Consider the following 26,147-nt stretch of genomic DNA (forward strand, 5'->3'; position numbering starts at 1 on the left):
AAAAGTCTTGGTCAAAAAAACCTCTGTTAACAGCTGGTCTTATTAGTTTTATGCAAAGAAACTTATGTCATTACCTACTTCTTTAGAATGCCAAACTCTGGAGGGATCAGATAGGGAGAAAAATATACAGTGTGAAGGAAAATCCTTGTCCTTCTAATATTCACTGAACTTGCACTTCCATTCTTTACATTTTCATTTTTCCCCCCACTAAAAATATTTTTGTTTGTTTTTCCATTACAGTTGTCCCACTTTTCTTCCCCCTCTTGCTTCCCCACACCCTGCCCCGCCCGTTCTCCCACATTTAGTCCCCACCCAGTCGTCCATGTCCGTGGGTCATTTATGCATGTTCTTTGACAAGACCCTTCCCCCTCTTACCCTCTTCTCTCTGTCCTGCCTCCCCGCTTGTTACTGTTAGTTTATTCCTCGTTTACATACCTCTGGTTCAATTTTGCTCATTTGTTTGTGTTGTTCATTATTCTCCCGTAATAGGTGATAGCATAAGGTATTTTTCATTCGTTTTCTGGCTTATTTCGCTAAGCATAATTCTCTCTAGTTCCAATCATGTTGTTGCAAATGGCAGGAGTTCCTTCCTTCTTTCTGCTACATAGAACTCCATTGTGTAAATGTACCACAGTTTTTTGATCCACTCATCTACAGATGGGCACTTAGGTTGTTTCCAGCACTTGGCTATTGTAAATAGTGCTGCCATGAACATAGGGATGCATAGGTTCTTTTGAATTGTTGTGTCAGGATTTTTCGGCTATAATCCTAGCAATGGAATTGCTGGTTCAAAAGGCAGTTCCATTTTTAGTTTTTTGAGGAAATTCCAAACTGTTTTCCATAGTGGCTGCACCAGTCTGCATTCCCACCAGCAATGCACCAGGGATCCCTTTTCTCCGCATCCTCTCCAACGCAAGTTGTTTGTTGATTTGTTGATGATGGCCATTCTGACAGGTGTGAGGTGGTATCTCATTGTGGTTTCTATTTGCATTTCTCTGATGGCTAGTGATGTTGAGCATTCTTTCATATGTCTATGGACCCTCTGTATGTCCTCTTTAGAGAAGTGTTTGTTCAGGTTCTTTGCCCATTTTTTAATTGGGTTGTCTGTCTTCTTGGTGTTGAGTCGTATGAGTCTTTATATATTTTGGAGATCAATCCCTTGTCTGAGATATCATTGGAAAATATATTTTCCCATACGGTTGGTTCCCTTTTCATCTTGCTGATGTTTTCTTTTGCTGAGCAGAAACTCTTTAGTTTGATGTAGTCCCATTTGTTTATTCTTTCCTTTATTTCCCTTGCCTTAGGAGATATATCAGTGAAAATGTTGCTACGTGGGATATCTGAAATTTTCCTGACTATTTTTTCCTCTAGGCCTTATGGTGCCATGGCTTTCATTTAAGTCTTTGATCCATCTTGAGTTTATTCTGGTGTGTGGTGTAAGTTGGTGGTCTAGTTTCACTTTTTTGCATGTCCCTGTCCAGTTCTCCCAGCATCATTTGTTGAAGAGGCTCTTTTGCTTCATTCTGTGTTCCTTCCCCGTTTATCAAATATCGGTTGACCATATAGACCTGGGTTTATTTCTGGGCTCTCTATTCTGTTCCATTGATCTATATGTCTGTTCTTATGACAGTACCAGACTCTTTTGATTACCATAGCCTTGTAGTATAGTTTGATATCAGGTATTGTGATTCCTCCTACTGTGTTCTTCCTCAAAATTGCTGTGGCTATTCGGGCTCTTTTTTGTTTCCATATAAATTTTTGAAGTATTTGTTCTAGGTCTGTGAAATATGTTGCTGGTATTTTAATAGGGGTTGCATTGAATCTATAAATTGCTTTGGGTAGTATGGACATTTTAATGATGTTGATTCTTCCCATCCCTGAGCATGGTATATGCTTCCATTTATTTGTATCTTCTTTAATTTCTTTCTTCAGTGTTATGTAGTTTTCTGTGTACAGGTCTTTTACCTCCTTGGTTAAGTTTATTCCTAGGTACTTTATTTTTCTTGTTGCTATGGTAAATGGGATTTTTCTTTCAGTTTCTATCTCAGACTTTTTATTGTTGGTGTATAAAAATGCCTTCGATTTCTTAATATTGACTTTGTATCCTGCTATTTTGCAGAATTCATTTATTAGTTTGTGTAGTTTTTTTGTGGAGTCTAAAGGATTTACTATGTACACTATCATGTCATCTGCAAATAATGACAGTTTTACTTCCTCTTTTCCAATTTGGATGCCTTCTATTTCTGTTTCTTGTCTGATTGCTGTGGCTAGAACTTCCAAGACTATCTTGAATTGGAGTAGAGAGAGTGGACAACCTTGTCTTGTTCCTGACCTCAGGGGGAATGCTCTCAGTATTTCCCCATTTTGTATGATGTTGGCTTTATTTTTCTCATATATGGTCTTTATTATGTTGAGGTGTGCTCCCTCTATTCCCATTTTGCTGAGAGTTTTCATCATAAATAGGTGTTGTACTTTATCAAATGCTTTTTCTGCATCTATTGATATGATCATGTGGTTTTTGTGTTTCATTTTGTTTATGTGGTGTATTACGTTAATTGATTTGTGAATATTAAACCATCCTTGCATCCCTGGGATGAATCCCATTTGATCATTGTGTATGATCTTTCTAATGTGTTGCTGGATCCTGTTTGCCAAAATTTTTTGAGAATTTTAGCATCTATGTTCATCAGCGATATTGGCCTCTAGTTTTCCTTCTTTGTTGTGTCTTGACCTGGTTTTGGAATTAGTGTAATATTGGCTTCATAGAACGAGTTTGGGAGTCTTTCCTCTTCTTTAATTTTTTTGGAATAGTCTGAGGAGGATAGAAGTTAGTTCTTTCCTAAATGTTTTTTAGAATTCACCTGTGAAGCCATCCGATCCAAAGCTTTTGTGTGCCGAGAATTTTTTGATTATTGCTTAAATTTCACTAGTTGTTATTGGTCTATTCAGGCTTTCTGCTTCTTCTTGATTCAGTTTTGGAAGTTTATATGTTTCCACGAATTTGTCCATTTCCTCTAGGTTGTCAAATTACTTGCCATACAGTTCATAATAATTTCTTACAACCCTTTGTATTTCTGTGGTATCGGTTGAGATTTCTCCTCTTTCGTTTCTCATTTTATTTATTTAGGTCCTCTCTTTTTTTCTTGATTAGCCTGGTTAATAGCTTGCCAATTTTGTTTATCTTTTCAAAGAACCACCTCCTACTTTTGTTGATCTTTTGAATTGTTTGTTTAGTCTCTATGTCATTTAATTCTGCTCTGATGTAGATGATTTTCTTCCTTCTACTTGCTCTGGGCTTTGCGTGTTGTTCTTCCTCTAGTTCTTGTAGCTGTAGGGTTAAATTTTTTTTATTAGAGATTCTTCTAGTTTTTTTAGGTAGGCCTGCATTTCTATGGACTTTCCTCTCAGGACTGCTTTCGATGTATCCCATAGGTTTTTGCTTTTTGTGTGTTCATTTTCATTAGTTTCCAGAAACTTTCTGATTTCTTCCTTGATGTCATTGTTAACCCATTTATTATTTAATAGTATGTTATTCATTCTCCATGAGTTTGAATGTACTTGAGTTTTTTCCTTGAGGTTGATTACCAATTTTAATCCATTGTGATCTGAGAAGATGCTTGATAAAATTTCAATTTTCTTGATTTGTTGAGGCTTGTTTTGTGTCCTACCATGTGGTCTATCTTTGAAAATGTACCATGTGCACTTGAGAAAAATGTATATTTTGCTTCTTTGGGGTGAAAAGTTCTATATATATTGACTGAGTCCATTTGATCTAAAGTGTTGTTCAATGCCTCAATATCTTTGGTGTTTCTTTGCTTCGAAGATCTATCCATTGTTGATAATGGGGTGTTATTGTTGTTATTGCCCCCTACTATGAGTGTGTTCCTGTGTATATCTTCCCTGGAGTCTTTCAAAATTTTCTGTACATAGTTGGGTGCTCCTAAGTTGGGTGCATAGGTGTTTACCAGGGTTATATCTTCTTGATGGATTTTTCCCTTAAGTATTATGAAATGCCCTTCTTTGTCTCTTTTTATGGCCTTTGCTGTGAAATCTGTTTTGTCTGATATAAGTATTGCTACACCAGCTTTCTTTTCATGTCCATTTGTTTGAAATACTTTTTTCCATTATTTCATTTTCAGTCTGTGTAGCTCTTTTGTTCTAAGGTGGGTCTCTTGTAGACAGCATATATGTGGGTCATGCTTTCTAATCCATTCAGCTACCCTATGTCTTTTGACTGGAGCATTTAATTCACTTACATTTAAGATTATTACCAATTGGTACTTATTCACTGTCATTTCCCCCCTTTGTACTTGTGTTCCTTTCTGTCTCTCTCTGTTTCTTCATCTTCTTAAGGCAGATCCTTTAGCATCTCTTGCAATGCTGGTTTGGTGGAGATGTATTTTTTTAGCCTTCTTTTGTCCGGGAAACTCCCTATTTCACCTTCCATTTTGAATGAGAGTCTTGCTGGGTAGAGTATTCTTGGTAATAGGCCTTTGTTTTTCATTCCTTGGAATACTTTTTGCCATTTCCTTCTGGCTTGTAGTGTTTCTGCTGAGAAATCTGAGGATAGCCTTATTGGAGCTCCCTTGTATGTTATTAGTTGTTTCTCTCTTGCTGCTTTTTGGATTCTCTCTTTGTCTTTGAATGTTGCCATTTTAATTTGATGTGTCTTGAAGTGGGCCTGTTGGGGTTCATCTTCATTGGGACCCTCTGTGCTTCCTGGACTTGCGTGACTCTTTCTCTCCTCATGTTAGGGAAGTTTTCTGTCATTAGTTTTTTAAAGAGGTTTTCTATCCCTTGCTCTTCTTCTTCTCCTTCTGGAATTCCTAAGATATGGGTATTATGACATTTCATGTTGTCCTGCAGCTGTCTTAGAACCTCTTCAGTCTTACTCAGTCTTTTTTCATTTTGTTGCACTGTCTGGGAGTTTTTGTCTACGTTGTCCTCCAGCTCACTGATCTGATCTTCTGCTTCCTCTAGCCTGCTTTTAATTCCTTCTACTGTCTTCTTCAATTCAGAGATTGTATTCTTCATTTCCTCCTGGCCCTTATTGATAGCTTCTATGTCCTTTTTCATGTCGGTGTAATTCTCAGTAAGTTCCTTGTAGTTTTTCTGGAGTTCCTTGTAGTTTCCCTGGAGTTCTTTGTAGTTTCTGCTGAGCTCATTGAGCTTCTCCATTATCCATGTTTTGAATTCTATATCTGATAGTTTGCTCCCTCTAATTCATTTAGCACTCTTTCTAGGGATTCTACCTTTTCTTTTGATGGGGGGTTGTTTCTCTGCTTCCCATTTTTGTGACTCTTCTTGTTTGTTGGTGCTTCTTAGAATGATCTGCACTTCCTGGATCTGCCTCTGGTGGCGTCAGATCCTGTACCAGTCTGGACCTAGGCAGCCTGTTGGAAACTTCCAGGGATCTACTGCCTTTGTCTGTCTCCTTTAGTTGTTTATCTATTTAATCTGTGGTTAGCTGTCAGGTTTAAGGACCGTGGGTGTGGCAGCTTAATTCCTGTAGGCGGGGCTTTTGCTTCCCCTCAGGCTGATGCCACTCGGAGGGGAATGGTCTGCCTGCAGTACTGGGGATTATTCAGCACTGGGACCCGGTCGGCTGCTCCCCCTGTTCTCCCCTCAAAGCCACCGAGCCAAACTCTCCTCAAGTGTCTCCAGTCCTCTCTGCCTTCCCTCTGCTTGAGCCCAGGGTAAGTGGGGGCCAAAATATTTTTGTATGTGACCCGCTTAAGAGCTCTTTTTCTCCAGCTGTTTCTCTCTGGCTAGCAAGAAACCCTGTGGCTTCTCACTTTTCACAGCTGGATACTATTTTACTTTCCATTCTGTTGCTGTAGGCTGGGAAGCCCAGCTGGGGGGTTTAGACCCTGCTTTTCTCAGGGGGAGTCCCCGGCTGCATAGCTGTTTCTCAGTCCCTTCAACTGCTACTCGTGGGAGCCCAGCCAGCCCTTCTGCGTCTCCGCACTCCATACCGGTCAGGTTGTGGTGTAGCGGACTTTTCTGTCTCTCCATGGTTATAAGACTTCTCTCCAGCTAGTGTTCGGTTGGTTATTCCAGGTGATTTCTTCAAAACCAAGTTGTATATCCAGACTGGTTCTGGTTGGAGGCCAGGGTAGCTTCCACTTCTCCGCCATCTTGGATCCGAGAGCCATGGGTTCTTATCCATTCAGCTATCATATGTCTTTTGATTGGAGCATTAGTTTATTTTCATATAAGGCTATTATTGACAGATACTTATTCATTGCCATTTTCCCCTTTGTACATGTGTTCCTTTCTCTCTCTCTCTTTTTCATCTTTTAAATCAGTCCCTTTAGCATCTCTTGTAATGCTGGTTTGTTAGAGATGTATTCTTTTAGACTCTTTTTGTCTGGCAAACTCCTTATTTTGCCTTCCATTTTGAATGAGAGCCTTGCTGGGTAGTGTAGTCTTGGTTGCAGGTCTTTGCCTTTCATTACTTGGAATATTTTTTGCCATTCCCTTTTGGCTTGTACTATTTCTGTTGAGAAATTAGCTGATAGCTTAGCAGAGTTCTTTTGTATGTTATTAGCAGTTTCTCCCTTGCTGCCTTTAAGACTCTCTCTTTAATTTTTGCCATTTTAAATATGATGTGTCTTCGAGCAAGCTTTTTTGGTTTCATCTTGATTGGGACCCTCCCTGCTTCCTGGACTTGCATGACTTTTTTTCCGTCATCAAGTTAAGGATATTTTCTATCTTTACTCTTCCATACAAATTTTCTGTCTTGCTCTGTTCTTCTCCTTGTGGTATCCCTATAATACGGATGTCATTATGTTTCATGTTGTCCCGCAGCTCTTTTAATCCCTGTTCTATTTTGTTGTTGTTGTTGTTGTTTTCTGGGTTTTTGTTTTTGTTTCTTAGTCTTTTTTTGTTTTTTTTCCCATCTGGGAATTTTTTCTACTTTGTCCTTCAGCTCACTGATTTGATCCTTTGCTTCATCAAACCTGCTTTTAATTCCTTCTACTATGTTCATTTCAAATATTATGTTTTTCATTTGTTCCTGCTTCTCACTGATATTTTCTGTCTTTTTTCATGGTGCTGTAGTTTGAAGTGAGTTCGTTGTAGCTTCCCTGGAGTTCTTTGTAGTTCTCAGTGAGCTCCTTGAGCATCTTTGTCGCCATTATTTTGAAATTGATGTCTAATAGTTTGATTGCCCTCAATTTTGTTTATCAGTCTTTCTGGGGATTCCTCCTTTTCTTTTAGTTGAGGATTATTTCTCTGTGTCCCCATCTTAGGTGGTTTTTCTTTTTTTTTTTTTCCTGTGTATTCGGTTGGTCTGCTTTGCCTCCCTGTGTTCATGATGTGACCTCCTGTGTTAGGAGACCTGTGGGACTCAGTGGTGCAGTCTCTTTGATCTCCTGATCTTGATGCTCTATGGTTGCCCTTTATTCAATTGATGTGGTCTCTCTTGTTGTATTTGGGCTTTGATTATTGATGACTCATTCACTGGTGGGTTCTTCCCTCCAGCTGGCTGACTGGGAGTCACATTGCCTACCACATCTTGTATGCTGTTGTACAGGTGATGGTTAACAAAGCAATAGTAGCAGAAAACCCAACCCACACCAGCAGGAACAAGCCCCTACCACATTAGCAATATCAATAGTAATTGAGCTAAGATTAATAAAGGTGAAAAAAGATTAAGAATATTATAAGATAGGAAAAAGAGAATATGAGATGACTAAAGGAAAGAAAAATGATTTTCAGTGGAAGAGGGAGGAGAAATAATAAGAGTAGGGAATAGAAATGAAGTGAAGAAAGGGAGAGAATAAAATTTAAAATGTAAGTAAAACAGAAAAGGTGATGGCAAAATGGAGTAAAAAAGGGGAATAATATACCATGAGGTTTGAAATAAAATTAAAAATGTAGCGAACCAAGGGGAACAAAATTGAAGAAAAACCACATCAGGGTCAATAACAACGACAGCGTAGAAAAGTTTAATAAAGGTGTAAAGGGAATAAGAATATTATAGTAAAGTGAAAAGAGAATGTGAGATGTCTATGGCAAAGAAAGATGGTTTTTGGAGGATGTGGGAGGGGAACTAATCAGAGTAAGGAATAGAATCCAGGCTAAGAAATGGAAAAATAAAAGTAAAACTCCTAACTCAAATGAGCAAGGGAAAAGGGAAGGCAAAATGGAGTAAGACAGGGGAAGAGTAACCTCTGAAATTTGAAGTACAAAAAATTGTGAACAAATAGGAATACTGTTGTAGAAGAACAGCAATAACCATAATATCCACGCCCAAGAAGCCACAATTTATAAAGGTGGAATGGTAAATAAGAACATTATAAGAGAGGGGACAATAATGTTAGCTGACTAAAGGAAGGAAGAATGCTTTTGAGAGGTTAGAGGGAGGAGAAATAATAAGAGTAAGGTATAGGAACAAGGCATAGTGTGGGGAAAAATAAAATTTACAATAAGAAAGGGGAGGAAGAAGGCAAGATGTAGTAAGATAAGAGAACAGTAGAATGTGAGATTTAAAATAACAATAAAATAAAAAATAATACAAACTCTGATTTCAAATAATAAAAAATAAAAGACAAAGTAGTGAATTAGTTGAAATACAATTGAAGCAAAAGCAGAAATATTAGGAGGCTATGTGAAAGAAAGAAAAGAAAAAGTATAAAAATCACAAATTCTGAGGAAGTGTGAGGTGAAATTCATCTCAGCCATTTGTTGTTCGTTTTCTTTTTCTGGATCCGCCTCAGATTTATCAGGTTAAGGTCTCGAGGTGGGTCATCTTACTTCTGGCAACCCCACCTGTATCACCTGCACCTGCCTCTAGAGGGAGCTTCTATTGAGATCGGAAGGGTGGGGGACCCTAGGTCTCCCCTGGGAGGCACTGTTCAGTCTTCTGGGGAAATTGTGAGTGTGTTTCCCCTGCCCCTGCACCACCCGTCTTGGTCTGTTCCAGCTTATTTCCAGTAATGTATAGTTTCTGATTAAAGAGTTGTCCATTTCAGAGAGTGGGGGTGGGTGGCAATCTGTGTAAGAGGGTCAGCTCTCTCTTGCTTGGTGTTGAGGGCAGCTCTGTGTGCATGGGCAGGGCCCTGAATCCCCTTTGCTTCACAGCTTTCTGATCTCCCTGCTTTGCTGGCCTCAGCGAAATAGGGTCCTAGGAACCAGTATATTTTGTCTTACTAAGAGAAGTTCAAAGTGGGCTCTTTTGGGGTTCCTCTTGCTGTCTTTCTCTTGCAGAAATGCACCCTGTATGGTTCTTGAGCCAGCCTAACCTGTTTCGCAGATCCTCCAGCTCCTGCAGGAGGTGGGGGCTGGATGTATCCTTCCTTGCTTCCTTCATTCCAGGAGGTTCCACCAGGGAAGTGGGCTCTGTCAGACTTTAAATAATCTCAGGTACACAGTTCCCAGCCCACTGCCCTGGCAGCATACATAGGCCCTCACTTTCCACTCTGCACAGCTGCTCTGGGCTGGGGCTGAGAAATCCCCTGGCTGTGCAACTTTCTGATCAATCTGCCCAGCTGCATTGAGTGGGAGCAAATTGTGCCCTCAGTCCTTTCCACTTGCTGGCAGGGCAGCTGTGCACCGGGTCCATGCTCAGCCCACCTCAGCTCCCCATTTAAAAAATCTCTCTGGGCCTTCCCACTGCAGCACTGAGTCATTGTCCAGTTTTCTGTACTGACCACCTCTCCAAAAAGTCAAGAGTTTCATAGTCATGGCTAGCCACAGCCAGCCTCCTCCACCAGATCTGGTTGCATAGAGTATCCCTCTCTCTGGCTTTCTCCTGGTTGGTGTTTGCCATTGTACCTATGTGTGTGTTGGTCCCTGTGTGTGTGTGTGTGTAGCCTGGATCCCCCAACTTTGTGTATCCAAGTTGCTCCTGGCCTGGGCCTGGGAATTCCTTGCCCTGGGAGGGGAGGGAGCATCAAAGCTGGGATCTCTGGCCAGGCTCTCCACGGGTGCAGGCGGAACTATGGGCACCAGTGTTGCAGGTACCATGCCAGGGCTATTTCCCAGTCCACCTATAAAATCTCCTTACTGCCCATTGTAAAGCATCTTAAGTACTCAGTGGCTTCCAAACTTCTTATCAGCTAAGACTTCATTGAAAGTTCAGTTTATTTTTTCAAAGATCACCCAAGTCCACGCTGGGGGCAGGAGCAAGTCAATTCTGCCTCCACCTACTTGGTTGCCATCTTCCAGGAGGTAACGGGAAAGTTTCTTTGAATTATAGTTTTAAGTATTTAGATGGGTCTCTTCCTTTGGTTTCCTTTTTAGATACTCCTATTTTTCACATGTTGACTCTTCTTTACCTGTCTACAATACTGACACTTTGCCTTAAAGTTTTTATCTTTATTACTTTTTGATTTTTACAAATTATCTTTTTAAAAATCTTTTAGTACTTTTAAGGAATTGTATATTGTATTTATCCACTCTTGTATCCTCTTAGTGTATTTCTCATATGAAAATGATTTTTCCTGTTTTTCAGATTTATTCTTTCTTCCCTTATTTCTGTTTTTCTAATTCATTTTATAATATAGGTTACAGTTTTTATCTACTGTATTGCATGTCTTTGGTGTATGCTTTCTTTAATTTTCTGTAGGATATTATCCTTTTTTTCCTTATACCTTTGTATACCATTTGATCTCTATTTTTCTCTTGCTCATTTTTATATGTAAGTAGTTTTTCTCAACTTTTAATAGGGAGGGTTGATTTAGAATGCTCTTTTAACTTCATAGAGCTCCATATTCTGTTCTGCTTCCTGCTACTGATCTACAACTGTCCTGCTATTTCAAAATACCTTGACTATCTTCTTTTTGCCCACTTTTGGAGTTTCTTTTTTTGTCCTCCTGATTTTCTCTGCATTTTTCAATTTTTGTTCTATTTCCAGCCTTTTTTTCTCAGTGTGGGCTTCTGTCCAAAATGGAATCCAGCCCTTCAGTTTTGAGAGGTCATATGCACTTGACTATTTCACACTCTTCTTCTTAGGAAAAAAAAAAGAATCCTCACCTCAGGATATGTTTATTTATTTTAGAGAGAGAAACATCGATGTGAGAGAGAAACATTGATTGGTTGCCTCCTGTAGGCGCCCCAGCCAGGGATCCAACCTGCAGCCTAGGCATGTGTCTTGAGCAGGGATTAAACCTGCAGTCTTTTAGTGTATAGAATAATGCTCCATCCAACTGAGCAAACCAGCCAGGGCTTTTTAAAATTTATTATTGTGAGTCCTCTGCACTGACTCTTTATTAGAACAGGAAGATTTCCCTCAGATTCAGCTGCTATTTTAACTTGGCTCATCACACTTTGTATTTAGTACTTATTGCAATTTTGGGTTTTTTTTCTCTCAGGCCCTTCAGTTGTGGTGGTGTTTCCCTGTGCTGCTTTACACATGGAGGCTGCTGGTCTGTGGGACTTGTAGTCCTTCACTGTTGGTTTTCCCACACTTGTTTGTACTTTGTTGTTTGAGGTAATGCTTGTCATCTATTTTTGTTGTAAATTTGTCCAGGGGTTTTGGTTTTACTCAGGTTGTTCTGTCTGTTTTTATGTGGGGTTTGGGAAAATTCAAAAACTTTCACCTCTATCTCTAATTTTTTAAAATTTTGATTCATTTAAATTAAAAAATTAAAATGGAGTTTGGGTGAAGTGTTTAAATTAAAAAATTAAACACCATCAGTGTGTTCCATCTATGAGCTTGTTTTTGTTGTTGCTGTTGTTTCAGATCCCATGTGTGAGAGAGAACACACGATATTTGCCCTTCTCGGTCTGACTTATTTTACCATAATGCCCTCGAATTCATTTGTGTTGTCACAAATGGAGAGATTTTATTTTTTATGGCAAAATAATATTTAATTGTACATATGTACTGAAGTTTCTTTGCGCATTTATTCATCAATGGACACTTGGTTTCTTCCATGTCTTGACTATTGTAAATAATGTAGCGTATGTCTTTTCAAATGAGTGTTTTCATTTTCTTCAGATAAATACCTAGAAGGGAATTTGTGGATCATATGGTAGTTTTATGTTTATTTTTGAGAACCTCCATACTGTTTTTCATAGTGGCCGCACCAGTTCACACTTCCAAGAATGCACAAGAGTTCCTTTTCTCCACATCCTCAGCAACACTTGTCATTTTCTTTCTTTCTTTCTTTCTTTCTTTCTTTCTTTCTTTCTTTCTTTCTTTCTTTCTTTCTTTCTTTCTTTCTTTCTTTCTTTCTTTCTTTCTTTCTTCCTTCCTTCCTTCCTTCCTTCCTTCCTTCCTTCCTTCCTTCCTTTTTCTTTCTTTCTTTCTTTCTTTTTTTTAATATTAGCCATTCTAACAGATGTGAGATGATACCTCATTATGGTTTTAATTTGCATTTACCTTATGATCAATGATGTAGAGCATCTTTTTATGTGTCTTTGGTCACTGTATGTCTTCTTTGGAAAAATGTCTGTTTAGATCCTCTCCCTTTTTTATTTAAATTGGTTTTGTGGGTTTCTTTTTGTGATTGAGATGTATGAATTCTTTACACATTTTGAATAGTAGTCCTTTGTCAGATATATGATTTGCATATATTTTCTCCTGTTTGGTGGGGTGCCTTTTCATTTTGTTGGTGGCTTCCTCTGCTATGCATAAGATTGTTAGTTTGGTATAGTCCCACTAATTTATTTTTCCTTTTGTTGCTTTTGTTTTTGGTGTCAGATTAAAAAAAACATCTCCAAGACCTATGTCAAGGAGCTTACCTCCTATATTTTCTTCTAGGAGTTTTATGATTTCAGGTCTTATGTTCAAATCTTCAATCCATTTTTATGTTTTGTGTATGGTTTAAGATAGCAGTTCATTTTCTTTTGTATGTGGCTGTCTAGTTCATTTAACACCATTTATTGAAGAGACTGTCCTTCATAAATTAATTGACAGTATGTATATGAGTGTATTTATTTCTCAGCTATATTTTCTGTCCCATTGATCTAGGTGTCTGTGTTTATGCCTTTACAATAGTGTTTTAATTATCATAGCTGTGTAGTATAGTTTGAAATCAGGGAGTGTGATGTCTTCAGCTTTGGTTATTTAGGGTCTTTTATGGTTCCATACAAATTTTAGGGTTGTTTCTTTAATTCCTCTGAAAAATGCCCTTGGAAACTTGATAAGGATTGCACTGAATATGCATATTGCTTTGGGTGGTGTGGATGTTTTCACAATATTTTTGCAGTCTATGAACATGGAATATTTTTCCATTATCTATGTCTTCCTGAAAAATTTATTCCCTAGGTATTCAAATATTTTTTATGCAACTGTGAACTTGTTTTCCTTAATTTCTCTTTCTGATAATTCATTATTCGTTTATAGAAATGCAACAGATTTTGGTGTATTGATTTGTATTCTGCAACTTTGCTCAATTTCTTTATTAGTTTTAACAGCTTTTGGATGGGGCCTTTGGAATTTTATACATATAATATCATGTTGTTTGCAAATAGTGACAGTTTTACTTCTTTCTTTCCAATTTGGATGCCTTTTATTTCTTTATCTTGCCTAATTATTCTGGCTAGGACTTCAAATACTTTATTGAATAAAAGTGGTGTGTGGGCATTCTTATTGTATTCTTCATTTTAAAGGAAGAATTTTCAGCTTTTCACTGTTGAGTTTGATTCTAGCTGTGGCCTTTAGTATGTCGAGGTATATCAACTGCTTTTTCTGTATTTATTTAGATGATCATGTGATTTTTATCCTTCGTTTTGTTAATGTGTTGTAGCACATTGACTGATCTGTAGGTATTGAACTATCTTTGCATCACTGGAATAAATCCTACTTGACAGTTATTTATCATCCTTTTAATTTACTGTTGGATTCAGTTTACTGGTATTTTGTTGAGTATTTTTACATCTCTATTCATCAGGGATATTGGCCTATAATTTTATTTTCCTTTAGCATCCTTGTTTGCTCTTGGTGTCAGAGTAATACTGGCCTCATCAAATAAGTCTGAGTTTCCTCCTCTTCTGTTTTTTGGGAGAGTTTGAGAAACATTGGTATTAATTCTTTCTTTGAGTGCATGGTAGAATTTACCAGTAATGCATTTTTTTTCTTGGGAGGTTTTTGATTACTGATTCAATATTCTTATAAGTAATAGGTCTGTGTAGCTATTCTATTCATCATGGTTTAGTCTTAGTAAATTCTGTTTCTAGGAATTCATTCATTTCTTCACAGTTGTCCAATTCATCAGCATATAATTGTTCAGGGTAGTCTCTTATGATCTTTTATGTGTCTGTGGTATCAGTTGTAACTTCTCTTTCATTGCTTCTTTTATTTATTTAAGTTCGCTTTTTTTCTTGGTGAGTCTAGCTATAATTTGTCAATTTTATTTATCTTTTCAAAGAACCAGATCTTAGTTTCATTGATATTTTCTATTTTCTCTTTAATCTCTTTTTTTATTTCTGCCTAATCTTTGCTATTTCCTTCCTTCTACCAACTTTAAGGTCCTTTGTCCTTTTTCTAGTTCCTTGAAGTATAGTTGTCTATTTAATATTTTCTTGTTTCTTATATAGCCATTTATTGCTACGAACTTCCCTCTTAGAACTGCCTTTGCTGCACCCATAAATTTTTGTATGTTACGTTTTCTTATTTGTCTCAAGAATTCTTTTGATTTCTCTTTTGATTCTTTTTTGACCTATTAGTTGCACAGTAACATGTTGCTTAATCTCCACATATTAGTGAATTTTTCAGTATTTTTTTTCCCTGCCCAAACACTGCTTTAATTTCTATAGAGTTCTAACCACTTCAGTGGCAGGAGGAGTGGGAGAGAGGCTTCTTTTTCAATTTAAGGTCCTCTATAATATTGGTCTGTTGTGACAAACATATAGGCAAGTGGCATCATGGATTTGGTAAACTAACTACAATGCTTAAGACTCTGCTAGAGCAACAGGTAAACATTGATCTCTGCTTCTGTAAGAATCCTGAATTTAGGATTTTCAACTATAACTATTCCAACTTCTTTTACTGAAGGTTTGAAATCAGTTGACAGAGCAGTTATCAGGCGTGTAATTGCAGTTTCCACTGTCTGTCCAAATGTCCAATCAATTTTTTTCTTCCCTTTTTTTCAAGAAAGCTGGTTGACTTGGTGTAACTCCTGCTGCCGTGACTTTAAACCCACTGTAGTAAATTGCAGGATCACACATGTACACCTGAGGACTTGTTCTTCACCTCTGCCAATTAAAATCATACAGCTTCCAAGAGGCCTCATTTCAGCATTATGTGTGTAGACCTGAAAAATATCAGCAATTCTTTTACATAGCATGTCCACAGGAATTTCAAAGCCATACTTGTGTTTCCAATTAGCTGTCTCATAGCATTCCCTCTGTACCTGGGATCTGCTGTCAGATGTCACTCCTGTCATCACACAGCCAAAAGTAAATCACTGTACTGGAATCCAGAAATTTGTCAGGTAATTTCTTCTGTGTTGCGACAATTACTGTACAATCTTTCCCTCTGACAGCTGCTGATATAAGGGCATCTGGTTAATATACTTAAAAGCATATTCTACTTGGTAGACCCAGACTTCAGGTGAAAAAATAGTAATATGCTGTCATAACCAACACTGGAAGCATGGGACATGTTGGTGTACCCACTAATTCAAGCGTGGTTTCTGGGCCCTGTAGCTCCCGTAACAGGTGTACCCAGTCTTCTTTATGTAATTAATTTCTAGTTTTATACCATTGTGCTCTGAAAATATGCTAAATATGATTTCAATTCTTATAAATTTATTTAGACTTATTGTATGGCCTAACTTATGATATATTTTGGAAAGTGTTCTGTGTGCCCTTTGTTGCTTTTGGGTTGCATAGTCTGTAAATATCTGTTAAGTCCTTCTGGTCTAACATGTCATTTTAGGTCAAGGTTTCCTTATTGATTTTCTGTCTGGATGGTCTATTCATTGATGTACGTCAGGTATTAAAGTTCCATACTGTTTTTGTAATGCTGTCTATGTTTCCCTTTAGGTCTTTAATATTTGCTTTATATAGTTAGGTGCTTCTATGTTGGGTGCATACTTCTTTTTTGATTGACACTTTTGTTATTATGTTAAATGTTATTTGTCTCTTATTACAGTCTTCATTTCACAGTTTATTTTGTCTGATATAAGTACAGCTACTTTGGCTTTCTTTCGGTTTCCATTTGCATCAAATGTCTTTTTCCATCCCTTCACTTTCAGTATTTGGGGGTCTTTATGTCTCAGTTGAGTCTGTCATCGTCGGCAGCCGTCCGTCTCGAGAGACGATGGTGTAGCTTCTTAAGAGTCTATCTGCACCGCTGAGAATGGCTGTGCAGTCCGACTCGGGAGTGACATGGTATCTGTCTCCTCCCGTGTTGAACCGACATCTTGCGATGACGCTGAAGCTACAGAGCCTGGGCAGGGTAATATGGAGGGTCTGCTGTTGCCCATGCAGCAGACCCCCCCTCTCTTCGCAGCTGAAGGGTCCAAGGGAAAGACGGAGTCGATACAGCTTGGGTTCAGGTGCGCCGCAGGAGTTGCCGGTGTTGACTACAACGTCAAACCGCCTTAGGGACTCCGGCTCCGGATTTTCTGTCGGGGTTTACTCCCTTAGCCTTTCCCCTGAAGAGGTATGCCGCAAGGCAGCGGAGGTTTTTTGGAGTCAGAGTTTTCCTTCTCTGATGTACCCTGACTGGAAGATCGAAAAGTTGGTGAAAGTTTTACTGAGGTGCTGACATTTTAAGTCTTAAAGCCTGAAAAGGTTATTACCAGAGGGAGGAAAGGGAGGGTTCTTCAGACAAGGTGTGTAGAAACCAGGAGAGCTGCAAAAGAAAGTGCATGTTCAGCTGAGATACAGATCAGGGCATCAACATTTAGAAGTGTAGGTAGTAATTAAAGCACAGGAATGGATAAAATTATCCAGGGAGAACTTTCTTGTTAGAAGAGAAGGCAATATACTCAAGTCCCTACATTTAAGGTGTGAAGTTGAGTCTGTTATAGGCAGCATATAGATGAGTTTTGTTTTTCTTCCCATTCAGCCACTCTGTGTCTTTTGGTTGGGGAATCTAATCCATTTACATTTAAAGTAATTATTGATAGTTATGTTCTCATTGCCATTTAGTTAATTGTTTTTGGGTCTTTTAATAGCTACTAATCTCTGATACCCTCAGGCAGTCCTGTGTTGTGATATTTAATGGGTACAGCCTTTGTGAAAGGAGATTTCAGTGTTTGGTTGGATCATTTATTCCAACTGTTTCAACCATCGCAACCAAGCAGATTGATGAAGTTACATTCTAGCTGATCAGTCCACACTGAGCTGATGCTTAGGTGCTAGAAAACCCGTCACTCACAGGTAAGGGTGTCAAGAACTGAAATGAGCCTATTTGGCCATTCCCAAACTGTCAGAGTCCCTTGGCCAAAATTGTAGCTGCAGTGATTAGCAGTAGACAGAGTTACGCATTTCCTTTTCTCACACCCTCACTGCTCTATGGCATATTGTATTTAATGCAAGTTTTATCCAGAATTCTGCCAAATGGACAGAGATGCATTAGGAAGCAAGCCCAGAGAAGTCATACAACTTGATTCTTTGAGGCCTGAAGGAGAGAGATTTCTCTCTTTGCTGCACTCACATACTATAGTAGGTATCTAAAACAAAACGTTTACTCTGAGAAGCAAATAATGCTATTTTAATGGCAGAATTGGCCGCCTTTCTAGCTGAAAGGTGCCAGAGTTCTTTCAGAGTACCAAATGAGATCTAGACCCCTTGTGTAGTTCTCAAGGTAGGAGGTTCTTAGGTGCTGACACAGTCTTTTCAGCTAATCATGTGTCTTGAATACTTATTTCATGAATGAAAAATAGTTTTAAACATCTCTAATACTAGTGAAAGGACTTTTCTATGTAGTTTTAGATAACAATATTTGAGGTACTTGTATGGCCTTCTCTTATGTGTAGAAGGATGGAGGAAGGTCCTGAGAGGACATTTGTTGTTCAGAAAAATGTTTCTGAGTATTGGTAATAAAAAATAAACATACATGTGCAGCTGATTTTGAAAGAGCTAATTATAATTAGCAAAAGAGTGAGAGTTAGATTAGAGGTACTTTGTGATTCAGCTATAATTTGTCATCAGTAAACATGCATACATGCACACTTATATATCATAGAATTGAAGTACCCTTTATAGGACATCATTTGCTCTCTTTCTAACTTTGTGAGAAATTGGTGACCAAATTTCATAATTTGTGGGTACATATTTAAGCATAGTTCAGTTCATTTACAGGTGGCCAAGTGGGAAGGAAAAGCAGTGGCCACTCAATTGGCAGCAGGGAGACCCGTTTCAATATAGCGAGTCAGCCTCAGTTCTCTCTTTGAAGTCACTATCCCTGCATTTATTTTCCAAAGTTATCCCTTCACAAGCATTTCTGAAGGCATCCTTTGTTTTCTCATTGCTGGTTTTGTCTTTATTTGCTTTTAATCACTATTGCCCTGTTGTCTCCAACTTTGGGAGACAGTATATATGGTGGTTGAGGCATCGGCTTCTAGTATGGACTGTGGGATTCAAATCCATGCTATGCCATTTATTAGCTATATGACTTGAACCTACTTACCTTGCTGGACCTTACTTTCCTCACCTATTAAATGGGAATAAGAACAGTGTACTGCTGTGCCTGGAACCCATCAAGTATTGCTTTCTAATTATCCCTTCTCTTCCTCGTGCTGCTATTACTAGTTTAGTTTATCATCTCTTTCCACCCCTTTCCTATAGGTTCCTCCAGATGTAGAATTCATATGGACCCTCCCACAGCAGACAGCCTAGCACAACCCATCTTCCCCAGCTCCTGCAGCCTTTGTTTTCTTCCTTTCTCCCTATTACTAGTGGAGTTTAGGGATTTGCTTAAAACTTATCCTAATATTTACCCACCTAAGACATGCAACTAGTGAGCATGACAAGGTAGTCTTTCTTGTTTTTGTTGCATTTTAGTTAGACAAACTAGAATTGTGTGCCCAAATACTGGGCTCCATACTTTCCCTTACTTCCTTCCATTCTTTAAAAATGCATTCTCCCCTCTTGAAGAACTATTATAGGTTTTATGTTGAGCACCAGAACACTATCAGCTCTGCCATCCCAATCATTATAAAATGCACTTGAAACCCAGGTTGCTAGCAGGCATTCTTGGGGGTTATCATGGGAGCTTTATCATAAATATTACTGGATTGTTGTGTTTCATCTGTTTTTCTTTTTATGCTTTTCATATGGATTTCTCAACCATTGGGTATGTACAGGACAACCCTTCTGAATGCAAACTCCTTTGCATTAGCAGTGGCTCTCCTTTCCTCTGTGACACGGGTGGGGTGATCTAGTAGCAGCATATTACATGTTACTACAGCATGGTGGTTGACACATGATCCTCTAGTATGGAATGCTCCGTGTGTACTGGTGTCCCCTGCTAATGAGTGCCAGATTGCTTAGCAAGCACTCCACATTAAAAAAAAAAAAGTATAATGAAAAGGGAAGGACTGTTTTTTTCTGTTTGAAAGCAAAAAGTGTAGTGATATTGCCGTCCAAAAAATATTTTTCTGTTTTGAGTTCACTGAAGGATACATGGCTGCTATTACCAGAATATAAATTGTCATGTTTTTATCTTTGTGTTAAAATCCACCCGATATTTGGTACACAAAGAATTTATTTATCCAGTGTTCTAGTCTTCACTCAAACTCTACACAAATGCATTTTATTTTGTAGGAGATTTCTTTAGAGGCACTCTGTGGAATGGTAGCTATAAGTATTAGACTAGTGTTGCTGGTCAGACTTAACTTAGACTGAAACCAGAGGTCAGAACTGTCATAGAAACTTAAGAGGGTTTCTTTCTTGTTTTATGTTTTTCAGGCTTAAAAGCCACAGGAGGATGGCATACTTTAGGGCAGAGCACACTCTGGCAGCCTCAGGCCTGTTATGTTTGGTCTGCACAATATTTTAAAATAATTTGTGTTGGTTGCCAACATTTAAGTATAACAAGATTACACCAAAAACAATTTCTGAGTTTTGTGAAAAAAGTGCAACTACACTGGGTTTACATACCCAAATGGCAGCTGTGGCCTGGGGCCAGACAGTAGCTATCCCCTTTAGCTGGGGCATGGCCTAGAGCTTGTCATTCTCCACTGGACTGCTTCACTCAGTAATGTGACCCTCTGTCCCATCAGGCATTGAGTTTGCAACTCCTTACCTTAGTTTAGGATTGCAGAGGAAAAACAAGATGATTGTTTTATGAGACTAATCAATATGTTGAATGTCTTTTTGAGACAAAAAGACATATGTGTGTGTGTGTGTGTATGTATGTATGGAATCTGTATATAATTGATGAACTGTGTATACAATCTCAGGAATATATAATATTGCTTAATATAATTTTATATCAATTAGTGTGTATGTAAGTGCTAGAAGTTATTATAAACTAATATAACTTTCTATTCTTTAGACTATAATGTGTCATAGAATCTTCACACTGGGGGGATCCCTAGCAGCACCTTGTTTTATTTCAGCTCTCCCCTTTGACTGTTACAACATTGAAACCCAGACCCAGGGTGAGATTATTTGTTTAAGGCCACACAAGCAATCAGTGGTACTGTTGGCAGGGGATGTCTGTGGCCTATTTGTGCTGCCAGGCAGATAGGGGCACTGGTGTGTAGTGTGGAATAGTTGAGGAGGCAGCCGAACTATAAAAGTGCATGTCTTTTTTATAGTCTGATAGGTTGCAGTTTAAAGGAAAATATTTTACTCTGTATGGATTCTGCGAACACTAGTTCTCTGTGCTCACTCTCTGGCCTGCTTTGCCAGCAGGATCCAGGCAAACCTTGTCTTTGGCTCCTGGACCTTCTACCAGATGCTCTGAGTAGTGTAGCCCTGCCCCTAACACTGGGATGTTACCACTGTTCTCCCCTTTGGTCATTATTGCCATGGGACAGAGTTTTCTTATTGTTTTCTGTTTTTTCTTTCCTGATTGCTCATATTGATTTCTAGTCATATTAATTACGTATTAGAAACTTCTACCAAAACCAGCTTTTCCTCTTATCCCCCTGCCCCATTCCTGTGTTGTGTGACGTCCTTGTCATTTCTTGTAGGACAGCTGCAGTAGACTTTTCCTTGTACTTCTTTATTCCAACTTAGCCACAATTCCAGTTCCTTGTCATCTTCATTGGTTTTCAACACTGTGCACTTAAGTCACTTTGGGTTTTAACACTTAGTGAGGGCCACTTCCAAGTCCAGAAATGGATTTAATTCCATTAGGGCAAGTCACCGGCATTTCCAGAAGCTTTCCAGAGTTCTCATATGCCCCTCCAGAGTTGACAACCACCACATGGTTAATTTTCTATCAAACACTTTTGATGGGTCATTCTACTGCTTCATTACTGTGTTCTGAATTAAATCCTCACTCCTTCTTTGGCTTGAGAGGCCTTTTTTGGCTTCTAACCACTACTCCAGGCTCATCTCTGGCCATTGCTTCCTGGTATACTTACAGGCCAGTCAGCAAGAATAGTTTGCCCACTCTCCTGGGACTCAGAATACCTCCTGATTGTTTCATGCCTTTGCACGTGTGGGCCACTCCCCCTGGCTCCCACTTTTTCCTCTACAAAAACAAAACTTACCTTTTCTTCATCACTTACCATGCATGGTATTTTAATATTCATGTGCATACTTGACTGTCTTGCCCCTCTAGATCAGAGCTGCTCAGTAAAAATTTCTGCAATGATGAATTATTTTACACTGGCCAGTATGTTAGCCAATATGTAGCTACTTGCCACGTGTGGCTCTTGAGCACTAGAAATGTGTCAACTAAGGAACTGGATTTTTAGTTTTTATTTAATTTTAATGAAAATAGCCACTTGTGATTTAATTAAAATATCCCTAACAACGACTATTTTGGACAGGACAGATCTTGACTGTGAGCTCCTGAGGGAAGGGACAAAGTTTGACTTTTCCTTACCTTCCGCATGGCACAGAGTGGGGTTCACTAACATTATTTGGTAAACACCTGAGTGAATAATGTAGGAACTGTATCAAAAATAGCTCTCCTCTTTGGTTCACACACCTCTACACACACAGAGTTGGAAATCTACCTTGGGTGAGTGCATACAATCGTGTTTGACTCTCACAAAGATCTCCTTACCCCATTTCACAGGTAAAGGAATTATTGAGGGTCTGAGAAGTTAAGTGACTTGGCCAAGTCATAATTATGCAAAATAAGATTTGATTACATATGCCAATTATCTTTAATTACATTGTAAAAAACAAATTTTTTCTGATATTTTTAGTTCTGGGTTTCTGAAAATATGAACCCCAGAACGTATGTTCTGTGGCCCTGTTATAGCACATTTCCAGAGATTGGCTTTTATTTTTTGGTTACTTAAGTTATATAATTTCTTGAGTCTGGACCTGCCGTTGGCTGGTACCAGGTTTCTTTTAACATTGTTACCAAATCTGCCAAAGATTGGAGGTCACAGGTGTGACACATGATAGCTCTTTCTTTTCAACTGTTTTGAAGGCTGGCTGCAAAGTTGGAGATGCTGGAAGTGGGACACAGGATTAGATTATTAAAGCTGAAGTTTAACAGACCACAGATCCAGAAAGGGAGTGGCATTAAGGCTCATCTGAGACCTTAATATAAAATTGTCTTATAACCTGAAAGCTTTTTTAGTTGTGCAGTTTAAATTACGGTACTGTTATTGGGGACGGGGGGTGGGTAATTGCATTTTTGGTGGATAGTGAATCTCAATTCTTATTTATAAGAAGTCCATTTGCCTAACTCCTTATAGCTTTCTTGCTCATTCTTTTTTCTTTGCTCTATATTATGAACAATAAGGTGATTTTACTTCAAGGTAACAGAAGATGTTTTTCTTCAAAGTATATCTCAGTCATTCACATTGATATTAGCTGTGATAACATTTTTTATAGCTTCAGAGTTGTGAACAAATACTATGCAGATGTGATCTGCTTAACTTCACCTTGCTGAACGATTTTAGTGGTGAGAAGAACTAAGATTATTTACTGAGAAGAGTTTGTTTTATGAAGTAAGCAAATAATTATTGTCATTAACTTTATTATAATTCATCAACTTTATTTATTCAAGAAGATATATTAATCTTACACCTGAAACTAACATATTGTATGTCATTTATATCTCAATTAAACTATTGATTAGAGCATTACAGTGAAATTGACTATTGCTATATTAGGACAAGCACTATATGCCAGTGGAACAAATAACAGATCATAGATCTAAAGAGAGATTAGAGAGTGGTTCTAGAAAGACATGACGTTTGTGCCTGAAATATGTGGGGCAGGTGACTTCTCTAGGAAAGGAGGGGCAGAGTGATGGGTGGAAGGCTGGCTCTGTGTGAAGGCTTGGAGACGAGTATGCGGGGTGTGCAGTCACACCTGCTGGTGGTAGAAAGGAAGTGAGGGAACAGGTAGTGGTTAACATCAGAAAGAGCCCTCTGTACCTTTGGACATTTCAACTTGGCTTTCCGGGCCTTTGGAACCTAAGAACTTTTAAGCAGAGGTAGGACTTATGTCTGGGAGGCAGCGACATTAAGTTTTCATATCAATTTTGAGCTGTATCAAGTGTCAAAAATATTAAGAATATTAAGATGTGGTGAGGAAGCTCTCCAGGAATAGAGAAAACTTAGTAAACCTACATTTTGCAAGGTGAAATTTGTCTTCTGTGTGGACATGTTTGAATAGAGCAAAGTCAGGAAAGAGCTTTGAGGAGGCCATGGCAGGAGTCCATGCAAGGCTCTCGTGTTGGCTAGTGAGTCTCGACTAGGGTGCAGAAAAGAGAATGAAGCTGTCATGGTTGTTTGCTGTGGTCAAGGAGGTGCCAGACATGCCTCCACAGCATTTGCCTCATCTACTGGTGGACAGTGTACTGGAGGAGCTTGTGGGGAGAAGCAGGTGGAGGAAAGGTCTTGGTGACAACGGAGAGCCAGAGCCCCAGGGGGAACCCTGGAGAGGAGAGACAGTGTCACCCTCCTGATTGCAGCTAACGGATTGAATCAGGAGAGACTGAACACTGAGTGACTTGGCAGCAGGGGTTCAGGGCTGTGGTGAGGACTGAGGAGGTATGAGTTGTGAAGAAGGAAGGTCGGGAGTGTGGGCACCTCTTTCCTGAAGTTTGTGAAAGGGACATGAGACTAAGACAGATGTGCTGTTTTTGTTTGATAACAGAGATTTGAAAGTCTCACCTGAATCTTTTACTTAAACCTTATTGAAAATTTTTAAATTTCAGAACATTAGATATTAGATGCCTTTCTAACAGAAAGATGGAGGCTTTTTTTGATGTAAAGAACGGGCAGGTGGAAGCAGCAGGTTGGATTATATGGGTCAGAAATCTGTAAGGAGAAGAGCCCCAAACAGAAACAACCACCTCATCATGTTGATCTGGGCTTTTGATATAAATCGAGTTATCGCCACGCTGCTCAAAAAGCATAGAAAGCATGCAGTGGTTACTGGGAATGGGCATGCTTGACAAAGATTTCCATCGAAGTATTAAGGCAAGCAAGTAGTGCTCAAGGGCTGCGGTGGTCCCCAGACCCTTCACTTCCTGGCAGTACCTTGGCCCCGGCACAATTGTAAGCAGCGCAGGCCCTGGAAATGTTTCTGCCCTCTTTTTGGGTTCAGTGTAATTCTATTCTTTTCATGAAAGACCTCTCGCCCTTAAATGTGTGTGTGCTTTCCTAATAGGACACATCCTTATGCTTGGTAAGCAAGTTCATTTCTGGTGCATTTTGTTGTCCTAAGAATTGAAAAGTGGAGAGGGAATACGACCTCTCTGTTTTACTCCGACGAGGTTTTTACTGCCAGCTTCTTGACATCCTCCACCTTGTTTATCTTTAATTTATCTCTAACTGGAACCATTTTGTCCATTAGTTCCATTATAATTACCTTTCCAAGTGGTCATATTTAAGGGCAACACAGGACAGGGAAAAGCAAAAAAAAAAAAAAAAAAAAAAAAAAAAAATTAGCCAGCCTTTCCTAATATTCAGCAGCAGCCTATGTCTAAATAGTGGGAAAGTTTATTTGCTTTTTCTGAGGATGTGCTAAGTGATTTTGCAGTTTCAGTGGTATGGCCTTCTTGCACTTAAGGTTGCATTTATTAAATAAATTTGTTCTCCTACTCAAGTGTTAAGTGTGTATTATGAAACCTCAAAGCCAGTTTTGGTGATTGCAATGTGTGAATATTTTTGAAATTATGTAATTAAATAGGGCTTGGTCTGCAAGGTCCACCAAAGTAATTTATTAATTGAATACTCTGATTTAATTTTATGTTTTTTATATTTATTTAGGAAAGTGCCCGTGTCTCTTGCAGAGAGAGGAGCCTCTCCTGTGCCTGTCACTGGAGGTGCAGAGGTCTCTTCAAGAAATCTTTAGCACCCAATTAAATATTAAACAGGAAGAGTGGACTTGTCCCTTCTCTCCCCAAAACTCTGTTTTCATGCCTGAGTCTTATGATGTTGTAGGAAAAAGAAAAAAAATTTTGGTGGGTAGAATTATTTGTAATTCACTCTTTACAGCACTACATTTTTAAAAATGAATCACTCTTTTCTTTAATTGTGCCAGTGTACACAGTTATATAAAGTCTGTGCATGAAAAGAGAAGCCCCTTTAAATCAGTGTGAGCTCCATAGAGTTATGGCTAAAGCCATGCCATATCTGTTTCCTTGAAATGTCATTTTAAAGGTATTGTGGTTTTGGAGCAGCAGCTGTGACTGAAAAGTATGTAAACTAAGCTGTTCTTGCTCATATCATTTTTATATTCTTATGTCAGACCAGAAGGCTGCTTTAAATTTATTTTTCATTGTGTATTAGTTCTAGAGCCCGGCTTTTTTCCTTCCTTGGGAACATATGTTTTTTGGGATGTGTGATACTCAAGTGCTTAAGATAATAACAATTGCAGGGGGGAAAGTACCAAAATAGTTTTTTATCTGAATATTATATTTGGCAGAAAAATAATTTAAAAAGTTAACTCACTAAGTAGAATCTGGGGGCCTAGCATCTGTGTTTTAGGAAGTTAAATAATTTAGGCATACTGTACTAAGTCACGTGAAAGGCAGTAACTTTTAGAAACCCAAATTGCTTTCCCAAAAGGAAAATATTTTTTGTTACTATTAAATATAGTTTATATTGCTACCTTAGAACTTTTTTTTTTCCATTGGGGCCATTTAC

General features: G+C 38.6%; 1 protein-coding gene and 1 pseudogene across 5 annotated transcripts in view; one reads left to right on the plus strand and one right to left on the minus strand.

The window, feature by feature from the left end:
* Positions 1 to 26,147, plus strand: part of FOXP1 (forkhead box P1) — a 642,166-nt gene that overhangs the window by 273,744 nt on the left and 342,275 nt on the right. The window lies entirely within an intron of this gene.
* Positions 14,856 to 15,556, minus strand: LOC150004680 (proteasome subunit alpha type-6 pseudogene; annotated as a pseudogene).

Source organism: Furipterus horrens, unplaced genomic scaffold (genome assembly GCF_987537825.1).
Source record: "Furipterus horrens unplaced genomic scaffold, mFurHor1.1.pri manual_scaffold_7, whole genome shotgun sequence".
NCBI classification, from domain to species: domain Eukaryota; kingdom Metazoa; phylum Chordata; class Mammalia; order Chiroptera; family Furipteridae; genus Furipterus; species Furipterus horrens.